Here is a 14,971-nt window from a genome sequence, read left to right on the forward strand (position 1 = left end):
AGAAATTGGAGAAGGAAATAAGAGACATGTGGGACAGACTGACACTCACATTATGTTGCAAAGTTTATGAAATTATTTTGGAGTTTAAAAAAACAAACAAAAAACTACAAAACACGTGGTACATAACATTAGCTTACCATTGCAGACCAAACATGGTGAAAAATGACCATGCTATTTAAAAGGACAGCATTTTAGATCATTCAGTGTTCCCACCGGACTGACGTTACATTTTTAGGTCAGTTAGGATTTGGCGACTGCGCGCGTACGTAACCGCGCACGCGCGGGCTCAATCGCAAATCTGTTAAAAAATAATAAGATGGACGATGGGAATTAAATACGTTAAAAATCAAATTAAATAATGCTAAAATAAATAATATAGCATGCTACTGCTACCACTACCACTAATAATAATAATAATAATAATAATAATGATAGTTTCATCTAAGTCATCCCTCTGCTTTCCTTAAACACACACAGAGACACACACACAGTAAGTTGGAGCAGTATGCTTCCTGCCCTGTCGGCATGTACCAGGCCTACTGTAAAAACAGCCAACCGCCATCGAAAAAAAAAAAGAAGAAAAAAAAAAAAAGAAAAAACTTGGGAGTTTGTAATTAGGGCGAGGCTTATTTTGTTCGGTTCCTGCCCGCGATTCGGCTCTCTGATTCCCCGTAGCGATCAGTCGGAGCGCTGCAAGTTAGTGTGCCGTTTTTGAAGGTTTGTTTTTCGGCTCCATATTGAAGTTTTTTGCGTCCAGAGCACAGACACTCGTAGCCGCATGCACTGTTAGCCCAAACACACAAATACAGTACACACGCAGACACACACACGCATAGCCGTCGCCTGATTTGCACTAGCGCGGGTCATTTCAGGTTAAACCCTGGCGCTGTGTCCCGTTCAGTTTAGCCGACGGAGATCAACACTGGTTCCAGCTGAGGAGGAATGCAGAGACATTCGAAATAATTTTTTGATACGAGCTTCGTCTTGCATATGCGGTATGTTTTATTTTTTGTGTGTCTATTTTGACAGCAGTCCAGCCAGTGACAGCCTCTCTAGAAACTGGCTGCTTGACAGTATAACAGCTAGGTGGGCGTATGTTGTGCTAAATGTTCATATTAATGCTCATGCCTTTAACATAGCCACTAATGTGTTTATGTCCTATGGAGGGAATCGTGTGCTGAACTACATTCCAAATTTCTGCAATTCAAAGCTGCCTTGCTGATCGGCAGTCGGTCCACACACGGGTGAACATGACTTAGACCTTTCCAGAATTGATTGTGTCTTTTTGACAAATCGGAGTAGAATTTAGCCACGAATCAGCATTTTATTACTTGAATATTTGAACTTCATAATTGGTTAACACTGCTCCTATAACGTCCACTCTGGTGTATTTTTCAGAATGAGATAGCAGGGAAAAAGAGAATTTATCCAAAAAGTTAAAAATGTGTTTCTTTTCTGGTGTGTTTTACTCAGGCCGAATTGAACACCAGCTCGTAACAATTCATAAACGTTCTTATACAATTTTCTTGTCGCTTGTTAATCTTAACAAAAAGCGTGAGCAAATTAAATTGAGAGATATTTCGCTCGAGGTTCTGTCAGTACAAGAGACAAGCACGTATCCGAGCTAGCTGTTATGAAGACTTGAGGGAGTTTTATGGGCCCAAGTTATCGTTTCCTCAAAACCTAGGGCCCGAGGGTATCCTACCAGTTTATGATCTCAGTCGTCTGACAGGGTCTGGTTTACTTTTACTTCTGTGGCCTTAAAGATATGTCAGATATATATCATCTCACTGTGTCTGATGTAACCATTGCTTTCGCTTCGGCAGCGTGAACTTCACTGAAACGCTCGACCAACATCTATTATGCAAAAAAAATAAGCAAGTAAACAGTGCATTAGTGACCTTAAAGGGTTGGACTTCTGAACATTACAGTTCAGTGTATCACTGACATTGCACAAACAGAAGTCTGAGTTGTTAGCTAACGCTTCATTTGACAAAACATGAGCCATTAGCCCGGTTGGAAATATTTGTGTGTTACTCTAAAGTTGGCTAGGCGTATCTACAAATGTTTATAAACTGTCTGTTTTGCCCTGCCGTGGTTTTTGCAGTTCGATAGGTGACATGTTTCCGTCGTGAACAATACATCCGTGGTTAGCGTATGAGCATAAAATGATGCCTTCAAAGGCTGTTCGAAAATGCAAGCTTGCTCGCGGATGAACGATCCAGCAAGGTGTCTGTTGGAGGCTTTGTGTTTTTGTTTGACCGGGTGTCCAGATGTGAGGTTTGGGGGGGGGGGGGCGGAGAGCATTGAAACTGTGACACCAGCTGGTGTTACAAATAATGTTTACGAGATTCATAGAAGCACGTTGTCTACCACGGTGCCAAAGGAGACAAATAACCAGAAATGTTAATATTTTTAAAAAAAAGTCTTTATTAAAAAAAAGCAACAGACGAGGCATTTCAGACATTGGGCATCATCAGTTTTTTTATTTCATTGGGAGGTAATGAAAAATACAACTGTTAATCACTTATCATATCAATTATAAAAAAATCTATATTTAATAATGTCAATATGAATACTTTTGCAAGACATATTTAATGATTTTTATGTGTTTGCATGGTTAATTTGTTTCTGTTGATTAATAAACATGCATATATACATAAAAGGGTAGTCTTGATACTTCGTAAACGGTGGCATTTTTATTTACAAACCAGTAACAATAGTATCCATGTCAAATCATATATACATCATGGAAAAAGGGAGTTTCCAAGGAGCTACTGAAGGCAGCGTTAGTTTTCAGCTGAGGGTATTTAAGGTCATTCCATCTGCCTATTTGCCGCTGCTTTGTGGGAGCTTTTGTGTACAGCATCAACTAGCCGAGCATGCTCATGTTTGCAGTAGTGCAGCCCACAGCATACACTGCACGTTGCATGCAGCAGGCTTTTAAAATGATGCAACTGGTCAGCGTTCGGTAGAAAACAGTTTGTGACACTTGGCAATTCGCCAGAAAGCATTAGTAATGAATCTTCAATTCAGTTACCCCTTTGATGTGTTTGTTGAAACTTGTTGGACGACTTTCAAATCTAGATGGACGCCCCACCCCTTTGATGAAAGTAGTCAATTTTACATAACAAGTCTTGGCCCTATTAGGAAATAGGGGAAAGCAGTGGCATCAGATCACATACAGTGAGTCAAGAGGTATGAGTTCGGTGTGTTGATTGAGAGATCTTTGATCTATGGGTATTGATCAAATTAAACTTGTGGCATTTGCTTTACAACCAGGCCTATAAGACACTTTCCCACTATTTCTTGGTAAATTATTACATGTAATTGATTCAGATCAGTTTTGATTTAAGAGCATATATTTTGCTTTTCCATTCATTTACCAAAACCCTATGTTTGATTCAGTAACTATTAAGTAAAGTTGTTCTGCCTTAACAAGTGCAACCAAAAATGTGTTCAGATAATTGTGTGGGTAGAAGTTTGAAACTGCTAGCATTCCTGTAAGAGGTGAAAATGGAGAGCGTAATTAGATCTTTTTTCATTTGTCATCATTTATAACCCATGCATGGATGTAACAAATGATTTATTACACCCTATTGTCAGCTTCACAAGTTTTAACGTGTGGGCCTGTAGTTTGCGGGCAGTAAATATTAAAGGCCCCTACACATTCATGATAAACCCACACAGGTATTTCGCCTGATTAAGCCTGGTAAGACCTTTCTAAGGAGAGCGTGGGCGTGTGCAGACAAAGCTTGAATGATATTGCCCTCACTTTTCTTTTCATTGCACTTGTTAAGGCAGAACAACTTTATGTAATTGTTTATTTCTTACATTCATTGTTTAAACAATTTAATTATTTGGAGAAAGAAAACTTAATCAACAGTTTATATCATTTTAATTCTACCAACATATCTCTGCCCAACTTCAACCTGAGCACACGTCCAATCAGAATAAGTGACAACACCTGTGTGGATCCTAGGGCTTTGATGTTCACCTGCAGCAAGTGAATCGGTAAGGCGTAATTCGCCCTACCTGGACGTTGTCCTCCAGCCATATGTTGCCCATACTGTAAATATTAAATACTTTATCACAACTTAACATGGCGTTGTTCATAGAGCTGTTCCAAGCCTCTTGACTCCATTATTTTTATTTCATTTTTTGTGTCTACACTATTTCCGCTACAGTCATCTCTAAAAGGCTGCTATTGGCTGAAAACTGCATTTGAAGTTCAGTAAGTTGTTCATGCTGGACATTTGCTGCCACAGAAGCTCCACTGTGTTTGTGGGATTTGGACATTTGGTTGGACAAAGCAAGATATTTGGACTGTCACGCTGTGCTCTAGAATATTTTTGATGGGTGTTTTTTCACAGTTTTCTGACATTTTATTGACCATTCCATTAATCGAGAAAATAAGTGCCGTATTAATTAGTACTGAAAATAATTGTTATTTGCAGACCTAGGAAACGATGCATGAAAAAAAAACAACCAACCATATTTTTTGTTGTTAGCATTGCCACTTTGTGGCTGGTGCCACATATAGATGTCAGCTTGTGTCCCCAGTTGGTTACATTCATTTTCCCAGTGATTCCTACAGATATATTTATTGAAGTTTGAGCAGTAAATTTGAGTTAACAGGGGATCCAGGGTTCTTGTCTTAAAAGTTTAACTGTTTTCAACTTTCATGTGAAAAAAACATAGCTGTGTCTCTGCGTCCCTCTGCTCTGAGGCTAACAGTTGCATTTTATCCACTGGCATACAGTACATGAAGCTGAAAAGAGTTTCTCATGAGCCGTGTGTTATGTATGCTTCTGCAAAAACTGGACTTGGAAAATAGCAATTGCAAAATAGGCAGTGTAATACATGCCAAAAGGGCCATCTCACAAATGTCTGATTATAAAATATGCAACCACTATTATTATAATAGTACAAGATGATAATAATAAAATAATAAAATAATAAAATACAGTGATTTCTGAAGGCCTTAATGACTTTTTGGGACATAATTAAACTTTTCTGTCTTGTTTTGGAACAGATACCCCTGTAAATGCAACCTGCAGTGTATCTTTACAAAGTCTATTTTCCTCAGTTTTAAGCGTGTAGCCACAGGGATTGTGCTTTGGGCTTTCAGCGCTTCCAAAATGCGGCCTACCCACATTTCAATACTGCACCTGAAAGCCTCCTGCGTAGACAGAGACAGAGCACTGGAGCTGCTGCTGCTGCTGCCCTGCTAACATGCTGCTCACACTATGCCTCCAGTGTAGACATGGTGTAAGACCCATAATGCATCATGTTGGGCTTTTATATGGTGATCTCTTTTAACAACAGACAATGCAGTGAAACTGGGTGTGTCCCATTTGTTTTAAGTAATCCGTGTGCAATTGTGTAACAGATGTATTTCCACGCTGCTGGAAAATGTACACGGAACCAGACATAATACTGGAACAAGAGAAGATGATCCATGACAATACATACATAAAATGCTTAGGGGGTTGTCATCTGATTGTCTTTACTTATTGGGATATTTCAAATGTGTCATATCCCCACACAGTGTGATTTCAAAGAAGTTATCAATCTATCACTCTGCAAGGATACAAGCACAGCTGCCAAAGCCAGTACTCCAACGAGTGCTTTGGCTTATTAGGCTGTTGGCTATATAAATTGGCAAGTGTGTGTTTGCTTGCACGTACAGGCGGACCTGCTCATAGCTGTACAGGGCTCACCTATTGTTCTTATTAGAGAATCTTTTTACATTTGGAAAGTAATGATGTCTGGTATGAATTTATCTCATCTTACCAAAACAGAATGAGGTTTTGTAGGTTTTTGTTTTGTAGTTTTACCATTCGCCATAGATCAGTTTTGATCAATAAATCAATGCTAAAGGCTACGATATTACCATATCAGAATCACGTACATATTATAATCTGTATCGTGAAATGACTGAATACAGATGAATGTGATTGTTGGCTTTATGGTTTAAGTGGGTTAGTCAAGTGTAAGAAGACATAATAACATAAGTATTGATAGCATGGTTTCATCACAATAGGGAAAAAACTATTGATTATTTTGATTAATCTGCTTATTATTTACAAAACAGCCTACACAGTTTCTCAGAGGCAGAGTAACGTCTTCAATTTGCTCTTTTTTTTAACACTCTTAAAACATTAAGATATTCAATTTACAGTCAGATATGATAAAGAAAAAGAGTCACATTTGACAAGTTTTTGGCATTTTTGCTTGAAAAATGCCTGAAACGAGTTTCTGAATTGATATAGGATTTCATTGAACAGTATTGTACTGAGCAAACTGTATTGCACCAAAATGTAGTAACATTTGAAGTATTACCAAATATTGAAATGCTAGTTAAGATTACTGTTTCTATAAAATGCCAAACCAGTTGTAGTTAAACTTTATGCTACAGCAATGTGGAGCCTTGAAACTGACAAAAAGCAGTAAAAGGTTGTCAGACGAATCAAAACCATAATTTAAAATTATCAATGAATAATACAATTATAATAAAGTACAATAAATATTTAAAGGAAACATTACTTTTAAATAGTCAAAGTCAGTATGGGGTGTCTGTGCACTTTTAATTAGTGCCAGCTAGCTAACTTTGTTTGTGTTGACTTGCCGGCTAAAATGCTTTAACTACTGTAAAAAGAGTTTCTACAGTGATGTTAAAGTCGTACACAATATATAGATGCCTATCATTTCCTGCATTGGTTGGTGTAATTCTAGGAAGAATCACATTCAGAAAATGGAAAAACTTTAATAACCACTGAAGGGAAATTGCTTTGTTACAATTGCATAACATACAGTTAAGAGAGAGGAAGTAAAAAGTACAAAACTAAAAACTACTATAAATAGTAACAGTAAATGGTAAATACACAGTAAGTGAATAGAAAAATGTACAATTGCAAAAAATATGATGCTAGGTAAAATCTCCAGGCCTCTTAACATGAGCTTACAGCAGGTCCTGGGTCTCGTCTCCTCCGGATGTGCAAACCACAAACTGAGTGAGAGTGAGGAGAGTCTTGTCCATTTGAAGTCCCCAGAGATCAAGAAGAAAGCACTGGGTTAAAGAGTCTGGAGTCTCGCAGCAACAGAGTGGATTACATCACATGTGAATGCTGGTTTAACTGAGGGCTAAATGTAAACAATAACCAAGATGACGTGTGATAACTCCTGGGAATGTGGTATGTACGTAGCCCCACGGCTACCAGTTCACATGACTGGGCTTCAGAAACATTCCGTCCTGTACGCTTGAACCGTCTGATAGCTGTCGATGGTAGCGATGGGATCCAGAGTATCTTCCTATAGCCATGTCTCTGTAGTAATACATAACACTACACTCACAGAGGTCCCTCTGATTCCATACTAGGGCCGCTAGCTTGTCCATCTTATTAGTGATCTCATTTTGCCCATGATGACAAAAGGGAGACACACTTCTCACCATCAGTCTCTGTTGTCTGGACCCAACTCTCTCCCCTCATCTCTTCGTTCCTCCTCTGCATCTTTTGTTTGTCCTCCTGTTTTTTGCGGGGACGTCTGTGGTGACATTGTTCTGGTCACCAAGGTGTCGCTTCCGTGCCACACTTTGTCCTTGATTTAAACAATGCAACTGTGGAGTTGTGCATCAGTAGCGTAGCTGAATGTAAACACATAACACTACACTCACTACAAACTAATTCCACTATTAAAAAAAACAGACTACATCTCTCTCTACTAACATGTTTAGAGAGGGAACAGTTTAAAAAAAGTATGACAGAGGAAGAAAGCTAAAAAGTTGGAAAATTAAGAAAACTACCAAGGGGCAACTGCAACAAAGTGCATGCACCCTCAGCACACGCACACAGAAAAAAAAACAAAAAAAAAACTTATCTACATAAAGTAACTTAAAACTAAATCCAATATTTTTGATATAGCAAATTACATGTATATTCACTTTATTACACCATCTATTGACCCTGGTCCCATTTTACAGTATTAATTGCAACAGAAGCTATTCTCCTTTTTCCAGAGAAAATCCAGTCATTCTGTCCTCTAGAAACCCCCAGAAATCTGTGAAAACGTATGATGTGCCTTGCAACACGACACCACGAAAATTATGAGGCAGCGTCATGTTCACCCATCACTGCTTTTAATTTTGGCTGGTAAGAAAGAAATTTGGGCTTGCACGAGTGACATATAAGCCATTGCTAGCTGGTATAGATATTAAAACAAGAGTTTCATATGTAACTACGGTTGTATAAATTATTGATGACTGTCAGGTGCTATATAGTCATGAAATGTCTGAAAACGGTCAGTTAAACAGGGGGATAAGATAGAAGAACTGGAGAAACGATTGACAGAGTTTTGAGGGGGGTGGGAGTTCCAGCGTTCCCAAGGTGCTGTGGGAGATGAGTGATGGTGTTCATAATGGTTCAGAATGCATTTTTTTTTAATTTGTAAAAGGGGATGTTAAGTTGCTTTTTAAGCTAAATAGACAGCTTAAAAGGCTGGTGCTTAGTGTGTTTATCTACCACTCCTCAGATAAGCTAGGGAGTCATACAGGCCTCTCAATTGCATCTTTATTCTCAGCTGATTTTAAACCTGAAATAACTGATTTCTTTACTAATTGGGGGCAGCAGAAAAAAATTGTGAACATTGACATCATCATTGTGTTAATATAGTAAATTACATGGCAAACGGTTGTTTATTTAAACATCCAGCAGTTACATGGTAATATTATCATTCATTTGGAGTTGTGTGTCTGGCCATCTGATAGTCCAATATTTACTCTCTTTTTGCTCCATTTTTGGTCTCCACCAACTCCTGAGGGCAGTATCTGGCTCTAGATGCTAAATGCTCCACTATGTGTCCGTCTGCTGATTGGTGATGGATAGGCAGTGCACAGTGGTTTTTTAGAGCTTTTTATTTAAAAACAGTTGCCTGCTGTGGTTGAAAACAATGGCATAAGAGCAGTGAGAGTGAACCAGAACAGTAAAGTTGTGAATGACAGCTTGCAACAATGGACTGAAACTCAAGCTCTGTAAAGCTGAGGGGAGCTGCAGTTTCATGTGATAATTCTCTATAGGTTTATCATTTCATGTGACACCTTTCACATTGTCACATAGTTTTCACATAGTCATTGATACATTGTTATAAAAATATCCATTATAACTGCTTTAAATACAAAATCTAAATGCTGTGTGAGGAAAATGGGGAATAGATACATGATTAAAATTGTGCCAAGACCAAAAACTTACCAAAACTAATGAGCTGAAAAATAAAATGAGCAAGTAAAAGATAAAACAGTAAGATAATATTTTTTTTCCAACTGATTAGAGGTTAAAGGAAACATATAAAGCTTTTCATTTCCATTTTAATTATTTAACTAACTTGTATGATTTATTAATGTGTTCAGTTAAGGGCTCCATATAAAGGCTTGTTCATATTATACAATTGTTCCTGCTGCTCAAATCCCATCCATTGCTCCAAGTATATTTCTCACATATTTCATCAACTCACTGTAGTTCATCAATGAACCATAACCACTTCCCTCCACATGTGGAAGTATTTAGTTGTGACTTGAACATGGACTATTACAGTAAAATTAAATTCATGATTGCATAATTGCAATCATGCATTATTCACAACCCCCCCCCCAAGAGAAATTATAGTGCTAACAAGAGCAATTACATTAATTTATCTTGCACTTTGCAATATTCAGTAATGGTCACAAGTTAATTTTTAAGCTCCCAGCAATGGGTCTTACAAGAGATATTGCTTAGAAAATCGAGTTGTTCAAATAAAGAATTTGAATGGCCGCAATCAACTTCTCATGCATTTTGCACATGGTAGGTTTAACTATTGTTAGTGAAATCGAATCACATCGGCTGTTAGGGTACCAGTAACAGTGCCCTAATGCTCACACACGGACACAGCAGGTTGAGTTTGAAAGCAGTTCACTTGCTTATTGAGGCAGGATTACAGTTGGCAACTGGTGCACTGAATCAGGCAACAGCTCAGAGATAAACATGCAGCCAGACAGGAAAGCCAACAGGTAAACAGGAAGGCAAGGTTTGAACATCAAGGCAACCTAAAGAGGCAACTCTGCTGATTTGTACATCAAGATCACTTTACTAGTTGTAAGGAGTGCTATTGAGCCTGTGAAAACAGTTGTGTAATGTCCTCTGTGACTTTGGAGAAGCTTTCAAAAGCTCTCAGCTTTGATTTGTAGACTAAGCATTTTTAATGGAAAATCTGTATTACAAACTGGGAGTGTGGAAATTGAAACACCTGAACAGTTACGAGGAAGGAAGGGTCTAATGAAAGTTATTATCAAGTTGCATTATGGGGGTGTGAGATCCAATGCTTTTGGAGTTTGATTCTAATACAGTATATAAGCACACTATTTTTGGTTTAACTCGACCAGTACTGGATTTTTTAGGACAGTAGCAATATTGATACTTGAGAGTTTTAAAAAACAATTTATCAGGTAATGAGAATGACGGAAGATGTGCATCTAATTTGCAAGTACAGAGCTGGAGTTTTGAGCTTTGGCTTATCCTAAAGACTGAAAGCAGGGGGAAACAGCTGGCTGGACTCTTTACGAAGTGAAAAAAACTATGCCTGCCAAAACCTCTAAAGCTCGTTAATTAACATGTTGTAGCTTGTCTGTTGAAAATGCGCAGGAGCGAAATGTAAAAATGACAATTTGTGGTTTTACGGGGAGTTACTTACACAGCAAGGCTAGCTGTTTCCTCCTGCTTCTAGGCTTAATGCTCAGCTAGGCTAATCACCTTCTAGCTTCAGCTTAACAAGTAGCAGTAAGTGGTGAACAGAGATATTTGCCCTGGGTTTCACCTCTCAGGCGACATGCCTGCTGGCACAAGTCATGGCTGAAAAAAAATACCTCTCCACCTCTACCGTTTGCTGATTTTAAAGAACATATTTAGTTTGTATTTTAAGTAACAGTTAATATTCTCCTAAAACATGCATGCACACACACGCATATATATATATATATATATATATATATATATACACACACACACACACACACACACACACACACACACACACACACACACACACACACACACACGCATATATGTTGGCACCCTTTTGATGAATTAAAATTTGTTCCTCAAACAAAATAAAAAACAAAGACTCACCTGTGGTTAATTTTTCAGTGTTCACATGACCTGAATTAACCATTCAGTGATGGTTTTACTGCATGAAAAGGGGCTGATTGTTTCCAGTTTCGTTTTCCCAATGGTGAAGACAGGAGAGCTGTCTCAGAGCATCAGAAATGCTATTATCAAAAAACATAGCAATTCCAAAGGCTGCCAGGCAGTCGCCAAAGATCTTGAAATCCCGGTTTCAACAGTTCATAATGTTATCAAGACATTTCACAGTCATACAACTGTTAAGACCCTCCAGGACATGGCATTATGAAGAAACTCAATGAGAGAAGTCTGCGAAGGTTGATGCAGATAATGGAAAAAATACCATGCAAGACATCTAAAGCCCAAGTAGGACTCTGTTGGCCAAGGCCAAGGAAGACACCACTATTGAAAGAAAGGCACAAAAAGGCAAGACTAATGTTTGCAAAAACTGTCATAGATAAGCCGCAGCTTTCTGGAATAATGTTCTATGGACAGATCAAACCAAAGTAGAGCTCGTTTGGAATGCAGTGAATCGGTTTGTTTCTAGGCAAGGAAATGAAGCCCATAAGGAAAAGAACACCCTACCTGCAGTAAAACGTGGTGTAGGTTCTATCATGCTGTGGAGCTGCTTTGCTCCCTCTGGTTCTGGAGGCATTGAACCTATCAAAGGAATTATGAAATCAGAGGATTACCAAGGCATTTTAGAGAGAAATGTGTTACTCAGTTTCAGAAAATCTGGTGAGGGTCTTGAGTCTTTCAGCAGGAAAACGACCCAAAGCATACATCCAGCAGCACAAAAGAATGGTTGAAAAGGAAAAGATGGAGTGTTTTAAACTGGCCAGCAATGAGTCCGGACCTAAATCCACTTGAAAACATTTGGAGAGAGCTGAAATCTGCTATTGCAGGGGTACATTTTGTGTTTGTATTATTTCACTATTATGAAAGTTTGGTTTTTTTTTATTTCTTTTGTTCAGTAACCTTGGACATTTTATTAAAATATTTTCATTATACAAAATTGATTAATTTGCATTAATTTCTTAAGATATTCTAAATTCTGCACTTAAAATTCAGGGTACCAATAATTTCAACTAGGACTGTATGATAAACTAGTATGGACAAGTATGTCAGCCTCTACTTTTGGGCTTTTCATCACCTTGTGCCACTGAGCAATTGGCTAATTAAGTAACTGTCCTTTACATGTTAATATGATGCTTGCTGGTAGCAGTAATATGCAGTACTTATTAATACGTGTATACTGTAAGCCAAGGTAAGGGTCTTTGATTAACAGATGGATATGCTGTAAATATGATGCGATATGAATTGATTAAAGTAGCTCAGTAACAACCTTTCTTTCAAGTCTCCCCTCTTTGCTGTACCTGAGACATATACTCTATATCCCAGACACATATGGACCACACACACAAAGAAACGCCCAGCCATGTCTATAGCTCGGAATTTCTCTGTCAGTGTGACTCAGATATGTTTAATTTTGTTTGAAATGCAGGCTGTCTCACAATATAGTCTTTTTTTATTCGAAATACAAACCTCTGCTATTTTTTTGTCCACATTAAAGGCTAAATTTGAGCTCAACTTTACGGCCTGAGGATGTATAATTTACACGTCTTCAAAACATTCAACTGAAACCTCATGCCTGTGAACTTGCATTGAACTGATAACTTGTTATGGATCTGATTACTATGGCAATACTATTGTGTTTGGATTTCAAAATGATTATGAATTCTTTGTCCTGTTAGTTTCAGTTTGATGCTTATGCTGACCTTTACTAGAAGTTTGACCAGTGCAACAATTTGTTTCCAAGCAGTCGTGATTATGTGTTCTTTTACTGAATGACTTTACTGAAATGTCTGTGGTAGCATTTGGTGTTGCCAGCACTCTGTCCAGGAATGCTTGGACACAACTGGAGCCTGTTAAACCAGCTGTTTGTAAGTTCAGACTGTGCCTGGTTATAACTTAAGTCTTTAGTATGTGAGGATTTACCCATCACTACATTAAAACTGGTGGGACCACATAACCGTGTTTTTATGTCGAGATTAGTTGTTCCTCAATCTTTATACCCACTAACTGTTGTGTGGTGCACTGAAATGAAACAACTAAAGCAAGCTTACTAATACAGTTAGGTGCATAAGTATTTGGACGATGACACAATTTCCATAATTCCGCCTCTGTACACCACCAGGATGGATTTGAAACAAAACCATAAAGATGTGATTTAAGTGGACACTTTCAGTTTTCAATTCAAGGGGTTTAAAAAATTTGTTGCATTAACTGTTTAGGAATTATAGCCATTTTTATACATAGTTCCTCATTTTCAGAGTGGACAAACTGACACTTCAGTTTCATGGCCAGGTATGGCCTATTCCCTCGTTATTTCAAGACATATTAAGCAGATAAAAGGTCTGGAGCTGATTCCAAGTGTTGCATTTGCATTTGGTAGCTCTTTATGGGAACTCCCAAATATGCAATCCAAGGACTTGTCAATGTAAATGAAGGAGGCCATAATTAAGATTAAAAAAAAAAAAAAAATCTATCAGACAGATGGCAAAAACTTTGGAAGCGGCCAAATCAACAGTTTTGTACATTCTTAAAAAGAAGGAATGCAATTGGGAGCTCAGCAACGCTAAAAGGCCTGGGAGACCACGGAAGACAACTAAAGTGGATCATGACAGAATTCTTTCCTTGGTGAAGAAAAACCCCATCACAACATTTGGCCAGGTCAAGAACACTCTCAAGGAGGTGGGCGTATCATTGTCAAACTGTACAATCAAGAGATGCCTTCATGAATGTAAATACAGAGGGTTTACCACAAGGTCCAAACCACTGGTAACACTCAAGAACAGAAAGGCCAGATTAGACTTTGATAGAAAATTTCTAAAAAAAAAAAAAAAAAAACCCTGCCCAGTTCTGGAACAAGATTCTTTCGACAGATTAAACGAAGATTAATTTGTATCAGAATGATGGGTAGGAGAAGAGTATGAAAAAAGAAAGGAACAGCACATGATCCAAGGCATACCATATCATCTTTCAAACATGTCAGAGGCAGTGTTATGGTGTGGTCATGTATGGCTGCCAATGGAACTGGGTCACTGGTGTTTATTGACGATGTGACTGCTGATAGAAGTAGCATAATGAATTCTGAAGTGTATAGTTCTATACTATCTGCTCAGATTCAGCCAAATGCTGCTAAACTGATAGGACAGTGTTTCACGGTACAGATGGATAATGACCCAAAACATACTGTGAAAGAAACACAAGAGCTTCTCAAGGCAAAGAAATGGAATATTCTTCAATGGCCAAGTCAGTCACCTGGCCTCAAAACTAACTGAGCATTTTTTTTTCCCTTACTGAAGACAAAACTGAGGGCAGAAATACCCACAAACAAGCAGCAACTGAAGGCAGCTGCAGTAAAGGTCTGGCAAAGCATCTCAACTCAGCATTTGGTGATGTCCATGGGTTCCAGACTCCAGGCAATCATTGACTACAAAGGACTTTCATCCAAGAATTGAAAAATAATCCCTATATTTACAATTATGTTGGTTTAGCCAATTACTTCTGAGCCTCTGGAAATAAGAGACTATGTATAAAACTGGCTGTAATTCCTGAACAGTAAATGCAACAAACTCTTTTAAACCTCTTGAATTAAAACTGAAAGTCTACACTCCAATCACAACCTGATGGCATCATTTCGAATCCATTGTGGTGATGTACAGATACTTATGCACCTAACTGTATATCCCAGTTTGTTACGCATTTAGATTATAGAGTAAAAAAGGGTTATGTGAAATATTATTATTAATGCA

The 14,971-nt window shown here is 38.1% G+C and overlaps 1 protein-coding gene across 6 annotated transcripts in view; it reads left to right on the plus strand.

Moving 5' to 3' along the window:
• Positions 1 to 648: 648 nt before the first annotated feature.
• Positions 649 to 14,971, plus strand: part of thrb (thyroid hormone receptor beta) — a 123,048-nt gene continuing 108,725 nt past the window's right edge. For 4 of the 6 annotated variants that reach the window (XM_040121271.1, XM_040121270.1, XM_040121276.1 and 1 more), the window contains exon 1: positions 649 to 995. The gene's annotated coding sequence lies outside the window, so the exon portion shown is untranslated. Of the gene's footprint in view, positions 996 to 1,171; positions 1,245 to 14,971 lie in introns of those variants that run through there. The other 2 variants (XM_040121272.1, XM_040121274.1) reach the window with 2 other exon arrangements.

This window comes from Xiphias gladius, chromosome 24 (assembly GCF_016859285.1).
Source record: "Xiphias gladius isolate SHS-SW01 ecotype Sanya breed wild chromosome 24, ASM1685928v1, whole genome shotgun sequence".
Taxonomy (NCBI): domain Eukaryota; kingdom Metazoa; phylum Chordata; class Actinopteri; order Istiophoriformes; family Xiphiidae; genus Xiphias; species Xiphias gladius.